Genomic DNA, 25,034 nt, shown 5'->3' with positions numbered 1-25,034 from the left:
TCAAAGACATATGCATATTTTAAGTTTCAAAATAACATATTGAAAATGTCTAAAGTTTCAAAGTTGCTTTCACCAGATGCAAGACAGGCTCATAATGCTGCCAGTGTTGATATTATTTTCATCATATTCTCAAAGTACATGACATATGACCCTACTTTATAACCGTAGTAAACATATAACGTTTTTGCCCCCTAAAATATTAATTCACTTAACTTTAGCAACATTGTTGTCTAGGGCTGAAATATGCATCAGTATTTCCACATTTCATAAAAGTCTTCAAGGGTGGCATGACACATTTGTAAAACCCCACATATTAAAAGCTGGTATAGGTTTTAGATCGTGTTATAAAATTATTTTTGACTACTTATCTTTAACAATTTTTAGTAGTTCTGAAGCAGACCTTCAAATATGTAGGGGCAGCCACATTAAGCATGCTACTGCTTGAAATAAAAAAATGATTGCAGTAAATATGAAAAATGTGCTAGCTAGTCTATCAAGTGTGTAACAGAAAGAGCCTATAGTGGTACCCCTCACCTCACATGCAGTACCCCTTCTACATTTTTGGAAAAAACTTTTTATAGCATTTTCTATGTCTTAGCAACCTCTCCACAGAGCACTATTTTCCCAAATCTGCCTTGAATCATATTCCTTTTATGTTACCTTCTATTTATCATCCTTCCTGTTCAAATTTTTAGCACTTCATGGTTCCAAAAGCTGTGTAATAACCTTATTTATCAATTCTTTATCATGTATTTTCCAATGTCCATGTGTCATGCCATCTGAATCTCCTCTAATATTCTAACCCCCCCAGTTCCCTTATTTTTTTGCTAGGACCCCTATGAAAGTCCTCTGTCACTTAATCCATTGTTCCATGTATAACTACCAGAACTAGATAAGAATCATCTTGAAATTAATTCCTTAGAACAATGACAGTGAAAGCCTGAATAGGGGAATATATAGTACATCTGAAGTAGGTATACCTTGAAGTATTCCCCTTCCTTCAAGGTGCAATAGTCTTCCAGTTAGTACATTTAGATAGCAGGGGTATCTACATCATGAATGCAGGGACAAAATCTCCCTGCAACCACTTTTTCATTTGCTTATAGCAAGCTTAAGACATTTACTGTAATGTATTTGCACAGTTTATTTTTCATTGTCACAGGACTAATGATTACAGGTCTCAGACTACTGATGATGAACAAAACTGAACACAGTATTCCTTAGTTGATTTTGCCATTATTCTGTTTACTGAGACATTGAACCCAATCCTCTAGCTGTGTACCCAAGATCCTTATAGCCCAAACAACTGTGCTTTCCCATTGTGCTGGGACTGAAAACAAAAACTTAGATTATTTTCTTTCTTCAACTACACATTCCAAACCAAAATACATTATTTCTTGCAGCAAAGTTTTCTTCTGATTTCCCACACAAAAGTGCTTAACATTGTATTTTTTGTCATTTAACAGTTAGCCACTTACCTGCCCATTCTATCAGCTATTTCTGATTTTATTAGAAGTACCTAGTGCTAATGGCCACTGAACCAACTGTGGTACTGTTGATAAGTAGGTTGACCTTGCTTCTGTCCCACTATGACATATCAAATGAGGTTAGTAGATTTGTTCCTGCCACAAACCTAAATGTTGCACTCTAGTCAATTAGCTACTTTTAAATCTACTTAAGTTTTGGCCCCTTCTGCATAATGGATAACATTTTTACCAAGATGTAAATTAAAGAATTTGATGAAGTCCAGAAAGACAACATCCATTCTGTTCACCCTGCTTATCAGGGTAGAGACCCACTGATTGGAAAGGCAGGATCTGTGCTACACTGAGAAATTTTCCTACTTATTTGCAAGGCAGTTAGCATTTCAGAATTGACTCCCATCACTAGCTTCAGGTCTGTGGCTGCTCAACAGATTTTAAGAAGTGACCGTATCTGTTAGCCACCAATCACAGCTTTTTTAACTGCACTGAAAGCAACTTGTCAAGTTACTGCACCTTGTCTCATTAATGTCTCCAGATCTCTATACAGCCTTCCTTCCTTCCTGGCCAACAAATTTATTAGTCTTTTCTGGATTTGCTTTTACCACAGGGCTACTCAAAGGGTCATGAGATCATAGGAAAGTCAAGGCAACTGAATCCTGCAATCATTTACTCCTTGCCACTTCCCACCCTTAGACTGCACCTCCTCACTCAATAGGTTCATAGGTTCATAGGTTCATAGGTTGGTACTAGGCTATTGGCCCTAGGGCCTATACAAGCCTAGCCATAACAATTCCCTGGCTATTTCTTCCCACACTATTTACTTCCCTGGACCCCTATCTATCAGGGCGACTGACATGATCCCTGGGGTGAATTTCCTTTCTCCCATCCAATCATCATGGTTCCTTTTGAAGAGGGCCAAAGAGATGCTCTACTTGACATGTATGTGCAGTCTATTCCAGAGTCTGGGGAGTCTCTGGGTCAGGAACCTATCCCTCCAGCATGTTTTGTTTATTGTGATGACAAGATTTAGATCCCTGGAGCGTGTGGCTCTGAGGGATTGGGATTTCTTTAAGTGTAGCATGTCCAACAGCTCTGGGTTTGACATGGCCTTGTATGTTAAGCAGAGATTGCCTTGGAGTAGATGATATGCAACAGAGTATAGCTGGACTTTTTTAAGGTGGTCAGCATAGGGCATCTGCTTTAGGCCTGCGATTCTTTTAGTGAGGTATTTCTGCGGCCTTTCCAGTTGTTGCAGATGTCTTGAGAGGTACATACCAAATGGGGCGTTGTATTCTATAATGGGTCTAATGAGGGATGACTAAAGTGGGGCAATGACCTCCTTTTATCTGGATAAAAAGCCCTTAGTGATGAGGTGTGCCACATGGAAGGATTTCCTGACTGTTGTGGCGATGTGGTTATTGAAGGTGAGACCACTGTCAACCTGTGTCCCTAAGTCTCTTATCATACTTTCGGTATTTAGTGTACTGCCACCTATGTGATAATTCATGGGTACATGTTTTTTTCCCACAGGGGATAACTATACATTTCTTGGCATTGAGCTTGAGCCCATGGCTCTGGCACCAAGCATCTGTATCTGTAAGGTCCTTTTGTAGGGTATCCACATCATTTCCGGATTCAATAATGGCTTCCAGTTTGCAGTCATCTGCAAACTTTGTTAGCCAGATTCCCTTAGTGTTGGCCTGTACTTCAGAGAAATAGATGCCAAACAAGAGATGTCCCAAGACTGAACACTGAGGTACTCCACTTGTCACTTGTCTGGAGCTGGATTTGTAGTCAGCTTCTTTTACAGTGGGAGTTCTGTTAGTAAGCCAGTTGGCAACCCATTGAGTGAGGTAGGGAATAATGCCCAGCTTAGTAAGTTTATCTATGATTCCAGAGTGGGGGATGGTGTCAAAGGCCTTGGCAAGGTCCAGATAGGCTGTGTGGACTGCCTTACCCTCGTCCACAGCTCTGGAGACTGATTTGAAGATGTCAATAAGGTTCAGGAGACAAGTTCAGCCCATCATGAACCCAAACTGGGTGGGGTCCAGTGTTTTAAGGTTGCCAATGTCTTTGTTTATAAGTTCCATGATAATACATTCCATGGCCTTGCAGATCAGGCTCATCAGACTGATGGTGCAGTAGTTCCCAGGATCCAAAGTGGATCCCCCTTCTGGAGTGGGATAACTGTAGCTGTGCGCCACTCAGTGGGCACGAATCCTGAGGTGAGGGTATGATTAAACATGACACTTAGGTGAGATGCCAGTTCATTTTGTAGTTCATGTAGTACACAGTCCAGAATGTCATCTGGTCCCATGGATGCTGTATTCTTAGCTTTGGAGAGTGCGTTTTTTACCTGTGTGGCTGTTATTACTGGAATTTGGCAATCTTCCAGTATTGAGATGGGCCATTTAGGGGGTGAGAGGGGGTGAAGTTGGCACTGAATCGATCTGCCAGGATATTGGCAATATCCTTGGGATCAGTATATTTAATGCCATTCTGTTGTAGCTCAGAGCAGATCTGAGCATTGCCATTTAGATTCTTGGCATAGTTATAGAATGCCTTGTGGTTGTCTTTGGAATCTTTGGCAATTTTATTTTCGTAACTAGCTTTGGAGGATTTTATGAGGGATCTCAGCTTCTTACTGAGGCTAGTAAGGGAGTTTTTTGCATCCTGGGATTTTCCTCTTTTCTGCAACAGTTTTTTTCCTTTTGTTGTAAAGTTTGTTTATGGCAGGGGACTACCAGATTGGCTTCCTTTTTTTGGAGGAGAGCATCTTGGTTCTATTTGGGATGGCATGATTCATGCATGAGTGAATGTGCTCATACAGTGCCTTAGTGTAGGACTCAGCAGTCAAACTTTCAGTTCCCGCTGCATGGGTGCCATGAAGATTGTAACCTCTGACTTGAGTAGCATGAAGTTAGCCTTGGAGAAGTTTTTTATGAAGGTTTCCTTAATGTGGGGGGGGGGTGGGATGTGGATGTTAAGGGTGATTAGCTTATGGTCTGACCTGCCCAACGAGGGGGTGACCATAGGTGTGGAGCATTGATTTCCCATGTTGGTAATGATCAGGTTTAGGATATTGGAGTCCCTGGTGGGACTATGGATTAGTTGATCCAGGGCACTGGAATTTATGAATTCCAAGAACCGTTGGGCAAAGGTGTTGGTGCACGAGTAGTTTTCCCAGTTAATGGCAGGGTAGTTGAAATCATCCAGTATTAGGGTGTTTGGTTGTATATTAATATTTTCCAGTATGTTTAGAAAGGTGTAGTGAGACTCTTGGGGCATGGTGGGAGATCTGTAGCAAGCTACAATTTGGATTTCAGTCTTACCTAGTGTTAGTTGCACCTGGAGAATTTCAGACGCATTGTGTTGGGCAACTAACCTGGTGGTGTGAATATCCTTGGTGAATATGGACACTCCTCCACCTTTATTGTTTCGATCCTTGTTTGGTAGCCGAAAAGTGTGGTAAGAGTTGTAGCCTGGTACTGCAGGGGTGTTCTCTGGAGCCTTGAATCAGGTCTCAGTTACTGCATAGATATCGATGTTTTCCATTTTTAGGAGTGCCTCGAGAGAGTGCATTTTGAGGTTTAGACTTCTAGCATTGAGTAGCATTACCTTTAGAATTTGCATGCTTGTACCTGTTACGGTGGTGGTTTTGTCCTTTGAACTTTGCCTAAAAAAGGCACTATAGAGGTGGCAAGAGCCTTAGCCAGTAACCTGAATCCCAGGGGCGACAGGTGCAAACCATCACTGGCAAAGCATCGTGGTCTGTCGATCATGTCATCCCAGGCAGACAGATACTGGATCCCTTTTGAATGACACAAGAAGCTTAGCCAATTGTCTAAGTCAATCATTTTGTCCTTATATTGTGGAATCATTCTGGGCGAAGGCAGGATGCTACTCAGGGCTAGGTCATACCTGCCTGGGCCACATGATCCAAGAGCTCTTCCATGTCTCTTTTCATGTAGTCCAGGGAGGTACACCTCAAGTCATTCACTCCAACATGGACAATGACAGATTCATATTTGTACTTGTTGTGGAATGACTTGAGTGCTTGAGTTATGTGGCTGATCCTGGCACCCGACAGGCAGCTCACTGTAATTTTCTCCTTGTTCTGCCTTGTGAGTTGGACATCACTGTGCCTGACTATAGAGTCACCTATGACTAAAGTATTAGGTACGTTGTCTTGCCTTAGGGGCTGTTGCTGGGTGGCACACTGGTGTTGTGAGCTATATGACACTTTGGTTGTGATTGGTGTTTTTTGCATTTCAGCTTTGGAGGTCCTTGTTGCTTGGGCAGGTTACAGTTAATGGCCTCTGCTTATGTGGATTTAGTGTTGCTATGTGTGGGTATTGGTGGCGTGAGTTTAGAAGGGCTATGTGTTGCTTGAGGTGTAGTGCGGATGTTAACCTTCTCCTCTTGACTGTCTAGCACAATCTTGGGTGAAGAGAGCAGCATTGCTTCCATTTTGGCTATGTAAGTGCATCTCTCACAGGTTGTAGTGTTGGGTGGTAGGAGGAGAGGGTTGTCTGCGTACATGAGGCAATTGCTGCATTGCCCCAGTATGCCTAGATTCACCAGATGGACAGGAGAAATCAACAGAAGCTGACCCTTGGACATGCCTGGTTTGGTGCTTTTTTTTTTTAAGTACAGGAGCTGTTTTACCTTACCTTAGCAAGGTAATTTGCAATTATAGGCTGTTTAGTGCCTATGATTAATTTCTGCTTATTAATAAGGAGGGTTGAGTGCTTGTATCAGTTTAAGGTTTCCTAGTGCTTTCCAGCAGGTATTAGAGCAAGTGCTAGTCTCAGGGATGCTTAAAGGTAAGATGAAAAAAAAAAGGTTTATCCTAAACACTGTAGTGTGCACTAGAGAAGTTAGATGTGAAAGTAGGTAACTTAAGTTTTACCTGTCAAGGAGGGATAGACCAGTCAAGCTTGGAGTGAATTTGTGAATGCCCATCAAATCATTCAGGTCCCATTTGAAGGAAGACAGCGTGTCATACTGTTTTATTTGAAGGGGCACTCTATTCCAGTGGTGGGGTAGGCACTGCATAATGATCCTATCGCCCTACTGTATTTTATTTAGCTGTGTGTAAAGATTTAGATCACTGGTTCTGGTGATTAAGGATGTGCCTGATTTCTGGAGATACAAGACATCCACAATCTAGGTCACTAGAGGCAAGGCATAGATCTACCCTCAGCAGTCTTTAAGATACCGAATAAATGGACAATGATTACAGTCTTTTCTGGTAGCTTTGGGTTTTTAGGCCACTAATATTCTTAGTTAGAAACCTCAGGGGTCTTCATAGTTGTTCATAGCATCATAGGATCATAGGATGTTACTAGGCTAATGGCCCTAGGGCCCTTACAAGCCCAGCCAAGTTCTGCCCTTGTTTCCACGATCAGCACCTATTACACCTGTCCAAGGGCACCAGAACCATAGAGCAAGGGGGAGGAAGTGACCTCCCACTTTTACATCTGCAGGACCTGTCTCTTGGGGAAAAAGTAATCAATGTGGATTGCGTGCATCGAACGCTAACGTGGAAAGCACATTGAAGTTGTATACTAGTTGTGTCCCTTAAGTGTATGTTATCACATTATGTCACAGTTATGCTGAACCCCCCGCCCCAAGTGCTGATCATTGCTGCCATGCTTCCAACGGTAAGGAGAGTTTTGCTGATTCGTTTAGTGCATGTGAAATGTCCCTGTTAGGTGTACCCTGGTGGCTAGTGCTCAAACCCTGTACCTTACATACAAGAAATAAAAGCCTGAATTCAATACCCATATCACCACTTGTGATTCAGGATGTTGAGTCCATAGCTCTCAACTGTCCAGATGTTTGCAGAATATTTTGCTCATACTTTTGGTCTGTTCCTCGTAAAATTTGTGGTTTTCTGGCAAATCAGTGAGAACTGAATTCAATAAATAATGATAGCCCTTTAAGTTTCAGTCTTCCTATCTTTCAGGAAAAAATATGGTAAACACAAAACACTTTATTTTAGCAACTTTCTAAAATTATACAAGCAATATTTAAAATGGGTACCTGATTTTGGGACTTTGTCCCCCCCAAATAAATTGTGGCTTTAACCAGAATTTTTGTGCTGCCAAGCTGAGAGATTTAGTTGAGTGTCAAGTGGATTCTACAAAGAGCTGAGAGCTTTAGGGGAAGAGAAGTTTAGTGCTGCTTATGCTAAGTCATTAACACTGTTAGCACAACAGGTAATATACTTGCTTTTGATGCAGAAGGCTGTGGGTTCTACTCCCACAGTATGCAGATGGATCACTGATACTGTACTGTGTGTGAACTTTAAAGGGAGTGGATGCTGCTTTCCTGTGAATGTCCTCCTTTGGAGGAGTTACCTAGTAACTATGAACCTGTTATCAGTTTGCCATCCATTCCCTATTTCAGTATTACTAGCTTGCCTTTTTTAATGTAACATATGCAATTTATTCTTCAAGGGCAACAGGCACTTTATTTGTAGATGAAACAATGAAATATAAAGTTGTTTGCTAGCTGCATCCTCTTAATTAGTTACAGATCCCTTTAATGTGGAATTATTTATATAACTGGCTTCTGCAGAGATTTTGCATATTTACTGATAATGGCGGATTGTAATGACAGAAGTTTGAGTGGCCTTTTATAGTTGAAAATTTCTGAAATGGGTAGTTTTGTCATACTGGTTTATACATTCTGTTTCATTGCTTACTAGAAGACTGTTCAAAACTACAAATTCAAAAACACATTCTAACAAGTGATGCTGTATTATACAAGGAGTATAATTTAATACAATCAGAAAGGTTAATCAAAGAATGCATACATGTATGCATGGCCCTAAAAATATATAAGGAGCCTATGGTTTGAAAACAGCCCAGAGGTAAGGTTAGTCCTCCACTGGCCAGATGCAAAATGAATGTGGTTTTCATGCCATTTCTATGAATGTAAGTTTCAAGGGCAGAGAAGTTTACTGCTCATGCTAAGTCTGTTTTCATTGCGAGACTGTATTGTTTGTTTAGCAAATGGCTCAGTGTTTGTCTGAAACTCAAGTGTCTATCATTATTTAAGTTTTGCAGTCCTCATAAATTTGTCAGAAAATCGCACATATGAGGAACACACCAAAAATATGACACAAAATCAGGGAAAGTCAAACATATGCTTTGATCTCTCAACCTCTTAGGGCAAGAATTGGGAGAAAGTGTGAAAGGCTGAAAATCATTGGCAAATTTTAAGCTTTACTCTTGTCACTAAAGCAATGGATGAAGGTAAAAAAAAAGTAAAAGGAAATACCAAAGGGCTTTGGTCAACTAAGTCTGAGATGACTGCAAGCTAGGAGCAGTTATTGAATCCCCAAATGACTTAACCATCATGCAGGAAGGTTTGTCCCAGACAATAACTGGTGCCAGAATCATGGATTGAAACTAAACTCCAAAAAATACATTACTGTATCCTTTCGGAAGTCATCTACTTCAGGGAGCTGCCAAATTGACAATGCCCCCCTGAGAACTGACCCAGTTGATTGGCATTTGGGAACTTGTGTCTACAGTGACCTAACTTTTGACCAACATGTACCCTGAGTCATAAGAAAGTGTTTATATATTGTACAGCATATCAAAAAATTAATTGTGACTAGATCTAGAGATCTTATTGTCCCCCTTTACAAAGCCCTCATTAGGTCAATCATTTTGTATAATGCCTACTTTGGCATGTATCTGTCCAGACCCATGCAATGATTGGAATACCCACAGAGATACCTTACTAAAAGGATACAAGTCCTAAACAATAGGTCTTGCATGGACCACCTCAAAAAATTATCACAATACTCAGTATCATACAATGTGCTTAGAGGTGATGTGTCTGACATACAAGGCATCCTCCGACCTAATACTGATGGACCTACTGAACATCAGCAAGTCAAATGGTATCAGAAACACTCAGTCCAGGTATCTAAAGTGAATGTTGTGGAGAGATAGACATATATCACAGATGCTACCACTGTTCCAGAACAGACTATCATTTCAAGTAAAACAAAGCTCATCCCTGTCCATATTCAAATGCAACTTGGATATAAGGATGGGTAATAGAAAATGTACTCCAGGATTTCACCTCATGCCACGGATGGATAGAGGCAGTTTCTAAATGCTGCATCCCTTACATGGGTCCCCTCAGTTTATCTATGGCATGATTACAGTTATTCTCACTAGGGCTAATATACAATTATCATCCATGGGATAGATAAGACCAGTCAGGAAATGTTAATTCAAGCACCAAAAGGGAAATTGATTAAGCTTAAAAATGTCCACCAAGTGAACCTATGTTGTGGTAGTAAATAGTTTTTTAAAAAAAATTCCCTTTTTATATCCCTAAGTGCCACTCTCACCCTTTGCCCCCATCAGTCTTCAACGTCTTCTGCTGCCTATGCCTCTGTCCAAGAGAAACATAGGTAGAACCCCTGGGGTGAATTTATGGTTACCCATCCAATTGTCCAGATTGCACTGGAAGAGGGCCAAAGAGGTGCTCCGCTTGACATGAATTCAGAGTCTGTTCCACAGGTGCGGTAATGTCTGGGAGACAAACCTGTCCCTCCAGCAGATTCTATTAATGCCACATACCAGGTTAAGGTCTTTAGAGTGAGTGACCCATGAGCCATTAGACTTATGGGTATGCAGCATTTCCAATAAAACAAAGTCAGAGATTGCCTTATATGCAAGACAGAGATCTCCTCTGAGTAGTCTGTGTGAAATGGAGTAAAGTGACACTGATTTCAGTCGATCCACATAGGATAGATGCTGAATACCTTCAATTCTCCTTGTGAGGAGCTTTTATGGTCTCTCTAATTGCTGCAGGTGCCTGGAAGGGTACATACCAGAAGGGGTGCTGTACTCATTTATTGGCCTGATAATGGAAGAGTACAGGGAGGCTATAACTTCTTTTTTCTGGAGGCGATGCCGTTACTTATGAGAAGATTAATATAGAATGCCTTTCTTGCCACTGTGGAGACATGGTGATCAAATGTAAGGTTGCTGTCAACCTGTGTGTCCAGGTCTCTCACCCTGAGTATGTGATTAGGGTGTTTCTATAGATGTGGTAGTTAGCAGGAACATTGCTCTTACTGAAAGGGATGATAATACACTTTTTTGCATTGAGTTTAAGGCAGTGACTTTGACACCAATCATTTGTTTGCGTAAGACCCTCTTGTAGAATGTTGACATTGTTTGGGGATTCAATGACCTTTCCCAGTATACAGTTGTCAGCAAACCTTGTCAGCCACAGACCTTTAGTTTGTTATTGCACTTTGGAGAAATAGATTCCAAACAGCAGTAGTCCCAAAACTGATCCCTGTGGAGCCCTACTGGTTATGGGTTTGGTGTTGGAGGTAGATTCCCCTACATTTACTGTATGGGTTCTATTAGTGAGCCAGTTAGCAACCCACCTAATATTATAAGGGTTGATAGCTAGCTGGGTAAGCTTGTTCATAATATCTGAGCTGAGAATAGTGTCAAAAGCCTTGGCCAAGTCCAGGTCGGCTGTATGCACAGTTTTTTCTCATCCAGGGCTCTGGTGACTGCCTCAGGGAAGTCCACCAGGTTTAACAGGCATGATCTCCCTTTGACAAATACAAACTAAGTAGGGTCAAGTGTTTGGAGATTACCTATATTTTTGTTGATAAGGTCCATAATGATTCTCTCCATGCCCTTGCAGATAAGGCTCATCAGGCTAATAGGTCTATAGTTCACCAGGGTCAGTGGAAGCACCACCCTTGTGCAAGGGGATAACAGAGGCCATTTTCCATTCAACTGGGATGGAGCCAGTGCTTAGACTATGACTGAAAAGAGTACCCAATGGCATTGTTAATTCTTATTGGAAGCCCTGTAGGATGCAGCCTGGGATGTTTTCAGGTCCCATAGATGTTGTGTTTTTGGCCTTAGAGAGAGCATTTATGACCTGCTTTCTAGAGATACAAGGTGGGGGATAGGTGGAAGGAATGTCACAGAGTATATGTGGTGGAGACAGGGGAGTGAAGTTTTCACAGAACCTGTCAGCTAACAGGTTTGCCATGTCCATAGACTCAGTTTACATGGTACCAATTCACCGCAAATCTGGGTCTTACCTTTTAGGCTACAGATGCAACTAAAGAACACCTTATGTTTGTCCTTAGTTGAGGACACTAATTTGGATTCATAGTTTGCATTGGAGGACTTGTGCCTTCTGTGGAAGGTTGGGCGCCGGGCTGGCAACTCGACATTGTAAAACTCCACTGCCAATCATGAGTGGACAGGTGATCTGCTGTGGCGACCCCTAACCGGGAAAAGCTGAAAGAAGACATTTGTATTGGAGGAGGACTTCACAATAAGTCTTATTTGCTTTTTTTAAGCTGCTATGTCTACTGAGGTACATCACAAAGAGGATGTTATATTGAATAATTAGACTAATCACTGCTGAATATACAGTGACAATCACTTTTCTATTTTAGCTCTAGATAATATTTCTTTGGCAAATTAGCTAAGCAGAGCAGAAACAGTTTTTGACTACTGCTGTTACACGAAGATCAAAGGAGAGGAAATTATCAACCCAACTTCCAAGCTCCCTTACAACATTGTCATTTTGAAGTTTGGCATTGTCTGTACAGTATGCTGGAGGGGGATATTGTCAACTACATGTGATGGCATTGCACTTTCTAGCATTTAATTTTCACCCAGTTTTAGTGAACAATGTATTTATGAGTTTAAGTTCTTGATGAAGGGCTTAGGCATCAGATAGGGACTTGATAGTGGCTCACAGTTTACACTTGACTACAAACAACGTTAGTCAGAGGTGTTGCTTAATGATATTACTATCAGAAAAGTGGATGTCAAACAAAAGTGGTTTTAACACTGAGCCCTTTGGGACACTACTGGTCACCTTCATACTCCCTAATGAGGCTCCTACCTCCCACACCATGACAGTTCTGTATTTTAGCCTATTGGTAATCCATTGTATTAAACAGAGACCTACTTGTAATATATTAAACATGCTAATTATTTCTGCATGAGGCATGAAGTCAAATGTCTTGATCAAGTTGAGGCACACACTGTCAACAGACTTTCAAATCCTAAGAGTGGGTTTTATGCATAAGTAGTCATTCCACCAAGATGAAAGAATGGTTCTCTAAACTTGGCTCGAATTTTATTAGTTTCTATAACTTCTATTGAAGATACTACAGCCCTTTTCATATGGTTTAAAGAAATATTAATAAGATTAATAGCGCCTGCATGTATAAGAAGATTTTTCTTTTAATATTTTACTCAGAATATTTGGAATATCAATCATTTTAAACCAGGAAATTAATTAGTTACTTTCACAAATTATGTATCACTTAGTTTTCTAATTGAATTCTTCAGGCTTGAAATGCCCAATATCAATTTTTTTTTCATTTTTTTTTCATCTGAGACAATAGTCAGACTTTTGGACTATGCAATTACTTTTAGAAATGAGGATCTGAAAATCTACCAAATGTCTATCTGTATCACCTAATTCCCTACATTTCGAGATCCTGATCTCCACAGATCCAGTGCTTCTTAGAGTCTTGCTTATGTTTACATCCTTCCCTATTTATTTTGACTTAGTAGAGTATAAAAATCCTTGACATGAATGTCTCTCCTGTCCTGTAGTAGATTTACAGGATTACTGGTGTAAATTATCAAGTGGGAAAATTCAGATGATAATTATCTACAACAATGGTACCTTTAGTATTATCTGTCCTTGGTACAGATGTCACATTTCCTATTTTTAAGTCATTTAGATTTGCAACAGATGAAATACACAAGGAAAAGTCAAGATTGCTATGATTTTCAACACAGAAGTCTATACTTTTGGGGTTAATTGCATTTTTGTTTTCTCTTTTAGTTATGTGCCTATTTTTATTCTTCCTCTTTTTATTAATTTTAAACTGCTTCTATTGTTTACATAGATACAAATATTCCCTTTGTTCTTTGGCATTTTCCTGTACCTAGTAGGAGTGGTACCACATTCCTGGACTTTATGAGTTATGGCATCAATGTGGTCTAGTCTGATCAAAGTGAAGTTCATCTTTCCACTGTGGCACAAATTCCATTATTGCGAATAGTGACTTTCCATTGCTATGCCTAAAGATAATTTCCTTTTAAACCCTTTGCCTTTCAAGATGTCAATAAATTCTGTTAGGCTGTGACAGTTAAACCATACTAACTGTGCTACAGCCATTGATCTTTAAATATTTGCAGCATAAGGGACATTCCACTTAAACCGTATTATTCAACACATCCGCTAATTCATTGATATTAAATGTGTCCATATCAAGCTACAGTAAGATAACTATCTAGTTTAAGTAGTAAACTGGCCAATGTTATAAAAATAATACTTAAGACATGTATCGAATACTGTACCAATATTACTGTGAATATTATGATGTGGGCAGTGGATAAATCGTAATATATGATGTAATGTTTATTGGATTTTCTAAGTATATTATCAAGTACCTTAGAAGATTCACCAAATATTAGATATCTTAATACCTAGCATTTCTATAAAAAGTAAATAACCAAAACTACACTAATAAACAAATAACTTATCAGGAAATGTTATCTTCTGTCTTCTAAGGGAATCTCTGTATTATAATATAATTAAATAAGCAGGCAATGTAATACAAAATGCAGCTGGAGAATAACAGTTACTTGAATAAGCAAAGAGCATTTTCTATTACCCTATAATTAGTATGTTGCTTGATGATGACTGGATCCGAATATAATACATTTTTAATAATCTATTACTTTAAAAATTCTCATTAGACAAAATCCATAAACAGCCAGTAGACGATTACTTTAATATATCACTTAACTGACTTAACAGAAAAAATCTTGTTACCTTAAGAACATATTTATATTGTAGAGTACTTTAGGGAAACTAAATAATAATGCTGCACATAACAATGACTTCAATATTGTGTTACTTAGAGAATTCCCAGAAGTCCACAGTGTCAGAAACTATAGGTAAAATGCAAAATGTAGCCATGCAAAGAGAAGCAGTAATAAATAAATACATACATACATACATAAACAAATAACTATTAGCATATAGGTAAGTACTAGGCTATCTGCCCAAGTGTCTCTGTAAGCAAAGCCAGAATGTGTTGGCTTTCACCTCCCCCTTAGATTAGTTCCCTGTGCATCTGTCCAGCAGAGCCATTAGTTCCCTGTGTCTCTGTCCAGCAGAGCCACTGCAGTTATCCCCGGGGTAAATTTTCTGTTTCCCATCCACTTGTCAAGGTTTCTCTTGAAGAGTGTTGGTGAGGGGCTCTGCCTAATGTAGATTGGAATCCTGTTCCAAAGCATGGGGAATCTCTGGGACAGGAATCTATCTTCCAGCAAGTCCTATTTATTGTGGTGATGAGGTTTAGATCCTTTGAGTGTGAGGCTCTTGGGGATTTGTTTTTTTTTTTTTTAGGTGGAGCATGTCCATCAATTCTGGGTTGGACATGGCCTTGTATGTCAGGCAGAGATCACCTCTGAGTAAGCGGTATGCAACCGAGTGCAGCTGGAGTTTCTTCAGTCGGGCTGCATAGGGCATCTGTTTGAGGCCAGTAATCTTCTTGGTGAGGTACTTCTGTGGTCTTTCCAGCTGTTGCAGGTGTCTTGTAAGGTACATTGCAAATGGGGTGATATACTCTATGATGGGTCTGATGAGTGATGAGTAGAGGGCACAATAACCTCTTTTATTCTAGATGTGAACCCTTTTGTGATTAGGTGGGCCACATAGAAGGATCTTCAAACCACCTTGGCAATATGATTATCAAAGGAGAGATTACTATATACTTGGGTCCCCAGATCCCTTAGTACATTTTCTGTATTTAGGGGACTACCACGTATGTGGTAGTTTGCGGGTACTTTGTTTTTTTCCAAAGGGGATGACTATGCACTTTTTGGCATTTAGCTTGAGGCCATGATTTTGACACCAGGTATCCATCTCAGTGAGACCCTTCTGGAGGATGTCTGTATCAGCCGGAGAGTCAATTATGGCCCCTTTGCAGTTGTCTGTGAACTTGGTCAGCCATAGTCCTCCTGTCCTTGCCTGTACCTCTGAGAAGTATATACTGAACAGGAGGGGTCCCAGGACTGAGCCTTGGGGAACGCCACTTGTAACTGGTTTAGAGTCAGACCTAGAGCCTGCAACTCTTACCGTGTGGGTTCTATCCATGAACCAATTGGCAACCCATCTCATGACGTAAGGGTTTATGTTCAGGCTGGTGTGCTTGTCTATAATACCAGAATGGGGAATGGTGTCAAAAGCCTTTGCATGGTCTAGGTAGGCTGTGTGGACCTCCTTTCCCTCATCTAAAGCCTTGGTAACTGTCTCAAAGAAGTCCACCAGGTTTAAGAGACATGATCTGCCCTTAACAAAGCCAAACTGGGTAGGGTCCAATGTTTGGAAGTTCCCAATGTCTCTGTTAATGAGTTGCATGATGATGCGCTCCATAGCCTTGCAGACCAGGCTAGTCAGGCTTATAGGGCAATAGTTCCCAGGGTCCGTTGTAGCTCCACCTTTGTGGAGTGGGATAACTGTTGCTGTGTGCCACTCTATGGGTACATAGCCTGTAGAGAGGCTGAGTTTGAACAGTGTGCTTAGGTGAGGGGTTAGTTCATTTTGGAGTCCGTGTAAGACACAGCCTGGGACACCGTCCGGTCCCATTGAAGCTGTGTTTTTTTGTTTGAATAGGGCTGTTTTAACCTGTGTGTCAGTGATTGCCAGGGTTCTACATTCTTTTGGTATGGTTATGGGCCCTTTAGATGGTGAGCGGTGGGTGAAGTTTGCACTAAACCTGTCTGCCAGAATGTTGGCAATATCAGTTGGTTCAGTGTATTTTGTGCCATTCTGCACTAACTCAGAGCAGATCTGAGAGTTTCCACTTAGGTTCTTGCCATAGCTAAAGAAAGCTTTGTGGTTATCTTTGGCATCCTTGGCAATTTTTCTTTTGAAGCTAGCCTTGGATGATTTTATGAGGGATCATAGTTTCTTACTGATACTGATCAGGGATGTCTTTCCTTCTTGGGATTTTACTCTTTTCTGTACTAGTTTCCTCCTTCTGTTGTATAGCTTGTTTATGGCAGGGGTCCATCAGACTGGTTTCCTTTTCTTGGAGGGCTGAATCTTGGTTTTGCTTGGGATAGCAAGATCCATGCATTCTTGCAGGTGCTCATAGAGTGCCTTTGTAAGGGATTCAGCAGCTTGAACAGCGTTGTCCTTTAGCATGGGGGCAGTGAACCTTTTCACCTCGGTCTTAAGTAACGTGAAGTTTGCTTTTGAAAAGTTTTTCACGGTGGTTTCCTTGATTGAGGGTGGGGGCAGAATGTGGATATCCAGAGTGATTAGTCTATGGTCTGATCTAACCAGCGAGGGGTTGACCTTTGGTGTAGAACACCAGTTGCCCATGTTGGTGATGACCAGATTCAATATGTTGTCACCTCTGGTGGGGGTGTTAACCAGTTAATCTGGGGCGTTTGAGTTTATAAATTCTAGGAAGCATTGGGCAAGGGAGTTAGTACTTGAGTAGTTCTCCCAGTTAATGTTTGGGTAATTAAAATCACCCAATATTAGGGTGTTTGGTAGGACCTTCATATTTTCCAGTGTCTCCAGAAACACGGAATGGGGATCCTGGGTCATGGTGGGTGATCTGTAGCAAGCTACAATTTGAATTGCAGTTTTGCCCATTGTTAGTTGCACATGGATGAGCTCTGAGGCATTGTGCTGTGCCACTAACCTGGAGGTGTGGGTATCCTTGATGAATATGGATACACCCCTGCCTTTTTTGTTTTGGTCTGGGTTCTGTGGCCGAAAAGTATGGTATGAGTTATAGCCTGGTAGTGCTAGAGTGCTCTCATAGGTTCATAGGTTCATACTAGGCTATCTGCCCTAGGGCATTTATAAGCCTAGCCAGAGTTGTGTGGCTTTCACCACCCCTTAGGTTGAAGGATACTATACCCATTAGTTTGCCATGCCTCTGTCCAGCAGTGATACAGAGATGATCCCCGGGGTAAACCTACGATCTCCCATCCACTGGTCAAGATTCCTCTTGAACAGAGCCAGCGAGGTGCTCTGTCTCACATGGACCGGTATTCTGTTCCACAGCATAGGGAGTCTCTGGGTGATGAATCTGTCCCTCCAGCACGTCCTATTTATATCCATGTTGAGGTTTAAGTCTCTTGCTCTTGTGGCTCTGGTGGATTTGGATTTTTTGAGGTGGAGCATGTCCATTAATTCCGGGTTGGACATGGCCTTGTATGTCAGGCACAGGTCACCTCTGAGCAGACGGTATGCGACTGAATAGAGCTGGAGTTTCTTCAGTCGGGCAGCATATGTCATATTTTTGAGCCCCTTTATCCTTTTGGTGAGGAACTTTTGGGGTCTTTCCAATTGCTGCAGGTGTTGGGTAAGATACATTCCGAATGGGGCATTGTACTCAATCATTGGTCTGATAAGTGAAGAGTACAGGGGAACAATGACCTCCCTTGATCTGGATGTGAATCCCTTCATAATCAGGTGGGCAATGTAGAAGGTCCTCCTAACCACTTTGGCAATGTGAGTGTCAAAAGAAAGGTTACTGTCAACTTGGGTCCCCAGGTCCCTGATAACCTCTTCTGTACTTAATGGATTGCCACCTATGTGGTAACTTGGGGTTACCTTGTTTTACCAAAGGGTATGACTATACATTTTTGGCGTTTAGCTTAAGGCCATGGCTCTGGCACCAGTTATCCATTTCTATGAGACCTCTCTGAAGGATATCTGTGTCTGATGGATTTTCAACTATGGCGCAGTTTGCAGTCATCTGCAAACTTTGTCAGCCACAATCCTCCTATGTTTGCCTGCACTTCTGAAAAGTAGATGCCGAACAAGAGGGGGCCCAGGACTGAGCCCTGTGGGACACCGCTTGTGACCAGCTTGGAGTCTGACATGGCACCAGCAACTCTAACCCTGTGGGTTCTGCCCTTGAGCCAGTTTGCAACCCATCTTGTGACATATGGGTTTACATTTAAGCTGGTGAGCTTTTCTATGATACCCGAGTGGGGTATTGTGTCGAAAGCTTTTGCAAGGTCAAGGTAGGCTGTGTGAACTGCCTTACCCTCATCAATGGCCTTGGTGACTGTTTCAAAAAAGTCGACCAAGTTCAAGAGGCATGATCTGCCCTTGACAAAGCCGAATTGGGTAGGATCCAATGTCTGTAGGTCCCCAATGTCTTTGTTTATGAGTTCCATTATGATCCTCTCCATTGCTTTGCAGACCAGGCTTGTTAAGCTTATGGAGTGGTAATTACCAGGGTCTGTAGAAGCACTGCCTTTGTGCAGTGGGACCACAGTTGCCGTACGCCACTCTTTGGGTACGTATCCTGTGTTAAGGCTAAGATTAAACAGCAGCCTTATGTGTGGGTTTAGTTCCTCATTGAGTTCATGTAGCACACAGCTGGGGACACCATCCGGTCCCATTGATGCTGTGTTTTTAGCTTTAGAGAGAGCAGCTCTCACCTGGGCATTTGAGATGATTGGGAGGCTACACTCTGCTGGGATAGATATTTCTCCTTTTGGGGGGGAGGGAGGGGAGAAATTTTCACTGAACCTGTCTGCCAGTATGTTTGCAATGTCTGTTGGTTCAGTGATTTTTGTATCATTTTGGACTAATTCTGAGCATATCTTGGAGTTTCCACCCAGATTTCTAACATAGCTAATGAAGGCCTTATGATTGTCTTTTGAGTCCTTGGCGATTTTTCTCTCAAAGTTGGCCTTGGATGATTTTATGAGTGATCGTAGTTTTTTACTAGTATTGATCAGAGATGTCTTCCCTTTTAGGGATTTTGCTCTATCTTGTAGTAGCTTTCTCCTCTTGTTGTAAAGTTTGTTTATGGCTGGGGTCCACCAGATCAGGCGCTTGCCTTTGGTGGAAAGGGTCTTGATTTTATTTGGGATTGCTTGATCCATGCAATCCTGGAGGTGTTCATAGAAAGCATTTGTAAGGGATTCAGCAGCGTGGGTTGTGGTTTCCAATGGCTCAGGGGCCTTGAAGGATACCACACCAGTCTTAAGAAGTGTGAAGTTGGCTTTTGAGAAGTTCTTCACTGTGGTCTTTTTTGTTGGGGGTGGGGGTGGGATGTGGATCTCCAGTGAGATTAGTTTATGGTCTGATCTCACCAATGAGGGATATACTTCCGGTGTGGAGCATTTTGTCCCCATGTTTGTGATGATCAGGTCTAGTATATTTTCACCTCTTGTGGGAATGGTGACAAGTTGTTCCATAGCATTTGAGTTTATGAACTCCAGGAGCCTTTGGGCTAGGGTATTGGGGCTTGAGTAATGTTCCCAGTCTATGTTTGGGTAGTTGAAGTCACCCAATATGATGGTGTTTGGAGAGACATTTATACTCTCCAGTGTCTTCAGGAAGGCTGTGTGGGGTTCCTGAGTTTGAGAGGGTGGCCTGTAACATGCTACAAACTGTAGAGCAGTTTTGCCTATGGTTAATTGCACCCAAATGGTCTCTGATGCTTCGTGAGTTGCCACCAGCCTGGAGGTGTGGGTATCCTTGATGAATATGGATACACCCCCTCCTTTTGTGGTACGGTCTGGGTTTTGGGGCCAGAACGCATGATATGAGGTAAAACCTGATAGTGCTGGGGTGCTCTCAGGAGCATTGAACCAGGTTTCAGTCACAGCACAGACATCGATGTTCTCCATACTGAGGAGGGCTTCGAGGGCGTGCATCTTGAGATTTAGACTTCTGGCATTGAGCAGCATTACCCTTAGTTTTTTTTCCATTATTGTTTTCTAGGGCGGTGGGTTTAGAATTTGAGCCTTGTCTAAAAAAGGCACTATGGGGGTGGCAAGAGCCTTTGCCAATATCCGAAACCCAGGGTGACAGGTGCTAGCCGTCCCTTGCGAAGCAGCGTGGCTTGTCAAGCATGTCATTCCAGGCAGACAGACATTGGATCCCCTTAGAATGACACCAGAAATTAAGCCAATTATTAAAACTGATCATTTTGTCTCTGTATTGTGGCATCATTCTTGGTGAAGGTAGGATACTGCTCAGGGTCAGGGTCATACCAGCCTGGGCTACATAATCTGAGAGCTCCTTTATGTCTCTTTTCATGTAGTCCAGGAGGTCGTCTCAGGTCATTCACACCGGCATGGACAATGACTGAGTCATACTTGTACTTGCTGTGGAGTGACCTGAGTGCTTGTGTTATGTGGCGGATTCTAGCGCCCAACAGGCAGCTTACTGTGACCCTCTCCTTGTTCAGTCTGGTGAGTGGGATGTCAGTGTGTCTGACTATGGAGTCACCTATGACAAGTGTGTCTGGCATTGTGTTTGGCCTTAAGGGCTGTGACTGATTTGCACACTGACTTTGTGATCTATGTGTTGCTTGTGTTATGTCATGAGGTGGCAGTTGTTTGGCTGTCTGCTTTGGAGGCCTCTGCTGTTTTGGTAGATTTTTGATCAGTGCCTCCGAGTATGTCTTTGTGTGTTTATGTGTTCTGGAGCCTTAAACCAGGTTTGTGTTACTGAACAGATATTGATGTTCTCCATACTGAGGAGTGCCTCGAGTGCATGCATTTTGAGATTTAGACTTCTGGCATTGAGTAGCATTACCCTTAGTTTTTGGTTACTTGTGCTATATCATAAATCTACGCCTTGAAACAGACTATGCACTTACAGCTTTGTAATATAAAGCCACTGTATTCTCATTCTCAAGTACTAACTGGAATATTTTGATAAATTTGGACAATTAACCTAAAAATATCACATAAAGCAGTATTTAGTAAATGTAATTAACAGACATAAATCCTGATTTCACCAGATACCATAAAATAAAAAAACAGAATTACCTTGCATGATTCCTAAAAATACCTTACTGTGTTTGTTACAGATCCCATCCCTTCATAATTAAAAAGAACAAAAATGAGCACTATATCATGAACACCATTCTACTGGTCTCCCGGTATCATATCACACACATCTGTGATCTTTGCAACTTTGTGTCAACACTTGCTCTAATGCATTCAAGGAAGATGGTTTTAAGTAGTTTGTTCTCGTTCTGATTGTCATGGAATGTGATCAGTCATAGGACAGGCAGGAAGTAAGACCTACAAAGTCCCACCATCTTTAAAAAGATGTAGAGCTCTGAAATAAAAATAAATGGCATACTCTGTCAACCTTTGGATCCTGATACTGAGGAGAGGTGAGACAGAAAAATAAAACTTTCTTAAGCTTTTCTTTTACAAATCAAGTGTCCACTTATGGAGGTTGGATGTAAATAGTTTAATCTTATTCCTAGCTGACTAGGAATATAATCATAGGACAGCCAGGAAGTAAGATCCAGGAATTCCATGCATCTTTAAAAAGATGCAGGAGAGCTATACATTAAAATAAATAGTATACTCTACTCTGCCATCCCTGAATCCTGATGGAGGTCAAGTGAGTCAGAAAAGTGAAATTAATTTTTTTTGAGGCCTTTGCTTTACATCTGCTGATAAAGGAAGGATGCAAATAGTTTGTTCTCATTATTGGTTAGCTGGGAAGGCAATCAATCACAGAACAACTGGAAATTAAGATCAAGGGGCACCCTATATATTGCAAAACATGTCTGAAAGTCAACCCCCCCCCCAAAAAAAAATGCTGTTGTCATCAGATGCTGTTAACAAAGTTAGGTGTGTGTGTGTGTGTGTGTGTGTGTGTGTGTGTGTGTGTGTGTGTGTGTGTGTCTTTCGGCTTATCCCGGTTAGGGGTCGCCACAGCAGAACTCCGGTCCGCTAATGTTTGGTAGTGGATTTTTACGTGCCGAGTTACCAGCCCTGACGCACAACCTTCAATGAAGGCATGCTCATTCACGCATGCCTCCAGACTGAAGACGCTCTAGCTGAGAATCGAAAGTGACAACGTCTTACTGTGAGGTGACAATGCTACTGCAGCACCACTACCGCGGGATTAACAAAGTTAGGTGAACCAGAAAAATAAAATAACATTTTCTGAAGCCTTTCCTTCTAAAACAATGGTTTAAGAAGTACCTCTGCTAAATTTTCACTATTACTGATCCCTCTTTCATGCACCAGTTCTGTGCATCAAAGAACAGAACATTTAACATATTTTTTTATCAAAATCTCACCTTTCATAAGCACACAGAGACCATAAACATAAACTGTTATCACAGTTTTGTAATATTTATTTAACATTCAGGTATATTATCAGGTCCCATGCAGGAAGGATTTTCCATCTTGGAAAGCACCTCTTGTACTTGTTCCTTAGTGATGATGATGATAATTTGGAGGCATTGAAGGATTCTGGAATATATGGGCTTTGAACAGCCATCTCTGTGGTAAACATGCACTATGAGTAAGAGCAAGTGTGTTAGTTGTACCCATTTTTGTACTTTTTTTCCAAGCATCTTTATTAAATTTACACATATGACAAAGGGAATCTTACATTTATATAAATGAAAAACATACAAAATTATATCACTTTAGTTACAGTTTACATTACAGACACCATTGAACAACTTATAAACCATCCAGTCATTGTCAGTTAAGGATTATATAGCACAAGGAAGACACCAATCCAAACTACTAGCAAGTTGACAGAAAACACCAGGAAGGACCCTGTTGACCAGAGACCTGTAGAGTCAAATATACAGACCAGATACACAAATTTGACCTAGGTTTCGTCTTTATTATACAGACTTCTTCAGAATATGAACACATTTAACCACTCCATTGATGTTATATACACTCATACACTACAACAAATACATCCCACCCCTTCAATAACCCTATCAGACAAAGCTCAATCTAACAAGCATATCCTAAATCTAACTTCATTAACCCTTCGAAGTAAAAAACTATACTTTCAATCCATCTCCACAATATTGTGTTACATATCAAAATGTGTTAAATACACAAAATGTAAATGTAAAATAAACATTTTCATATACAACTAACTAAACACTGTTTATGACACCCAATGTTCTTAAATTGCATAACAAAATAATATCATAATGTCTAAAAAACAACAATAATAGTTAATCATATAAAAAATATAAAATTAACTTTCACGAATTTTGTTAAGAAATTTAAAAAATTATTTCTGGAAAACACCATTCCATAACAATAAGAAATAAAAAACTTTCTTAAAATCTTTTATAAATAACATTTTCAACCCAAGATGTGTTTTAATTTTAATAGGGGCAATATGCTTATGCTATCATTAATTCCTGGAAATACTGTAGCATTTAATGCCAATTGCCATCTCATTTCACAAATATCAAGATGCACATCCAATACTGTACCCTGACCATCCTTTTTTATTTGCTGTATTACACAAAATCTAAATGTGTGCTCTGGATGTTGCTCTATGTGCCTAACTAGGGCATTAGTATTTTTCATGTGCCTAATATCCAGGATGTGTTCGCTAACTCTATCCCTGAACATCCTACAGGTTTTCCCTATATAAAAAGCTGGATAACCTTCACATTTAGCCATATAAACAACATTTTTAACATGACAATCAAAATGGCCATGTATACCAATAACCTCTCCCTCAATAATAATTGTATCACCTGTAACAAGAATATATTTACAAACACTACACCTACCACACCTAAAATTCCCTTTACTCCTGTGTGAATTAACATTCGCCCAACTGGAGTTTGCAGCTGACTCAAGCAATTGTTTAAAAGACTTCCCTTTCCTATATACGATTTTTAGGGGGTTGTTCAATTTTCTCCATACGTTACTATCCAATTTTAATAACTTCCAATTTTTATTTATTATTCCCACTATGTGATCCACGTCATAATTGTATGTAGTGATAAAATACAATGTTTCCCCCACACTGGTATTAACATCAATTTCATTTTTTGTTATTTTTACTTCTCCAATAACTGTATAAACTTGCGCCCCCCATCATGGTAATCATTGGTTAAAATTGCCTTATAAACACCAATAAACCTCTTACATTTTACTTCCTCCATAATGGAATCACACAATTCAACAGGATATCCATGATCAATGAACATACCTTTAATGAACTCCATTTCTTTTAGAAACTCTTGACTTTCGCTTACCATTCTGGCTGCCCTAACCATTTGTCCTTTTACTATCGCTTTTTTCTGATGGTTAGGGTGCCAGCTCTGGTAGCTCAAGTAAGAATTGGAAAAGGTAGGCTTTCTGTATATACCAGAAATCAAACATTTTTCCACATGATTGACCTTCAATTTTACATCTAAATATGAAATTTCCTCACTACTATATTCATAGGTGAACCTAAAACATTGTACTGTACAATTAATATAATCTATAAAGGCCTTCATGACTTCAATTGGCCCATCCCATACCACAAATATGTCATCCAAAAAATGGGTGTATTGTTGTATATACTTCATATATTCACTGGTGAAAACATACTGTATGTGCGTCCCTGTGTGAGTGTCACTGTGCTGATGCTGGCACCTGTTCATACAGACAGGCATGTGTATGTCACCTGCTGTATATATACCATATCCCT

Source organism: Protopterus annectens, chromosome 4.part0, assembly GCF_019279795.1.
Source record: "Protopterus annectens isolate FY-2018-M chromosome 4.part0, PAN1.0, whole genome shotgun sequence".
In the NCBI taxonomy this organism is placed as follows: Eukaryota; Metazoa; Chordata; order Ceratodontiformes; family Protopteridae; genus Protopterus; species Protopterus annectens.
The sequence above is the reverse complement of the archived record's forward strand: the minus strand, read 5'-3'. Positions refer to the sequence as shown.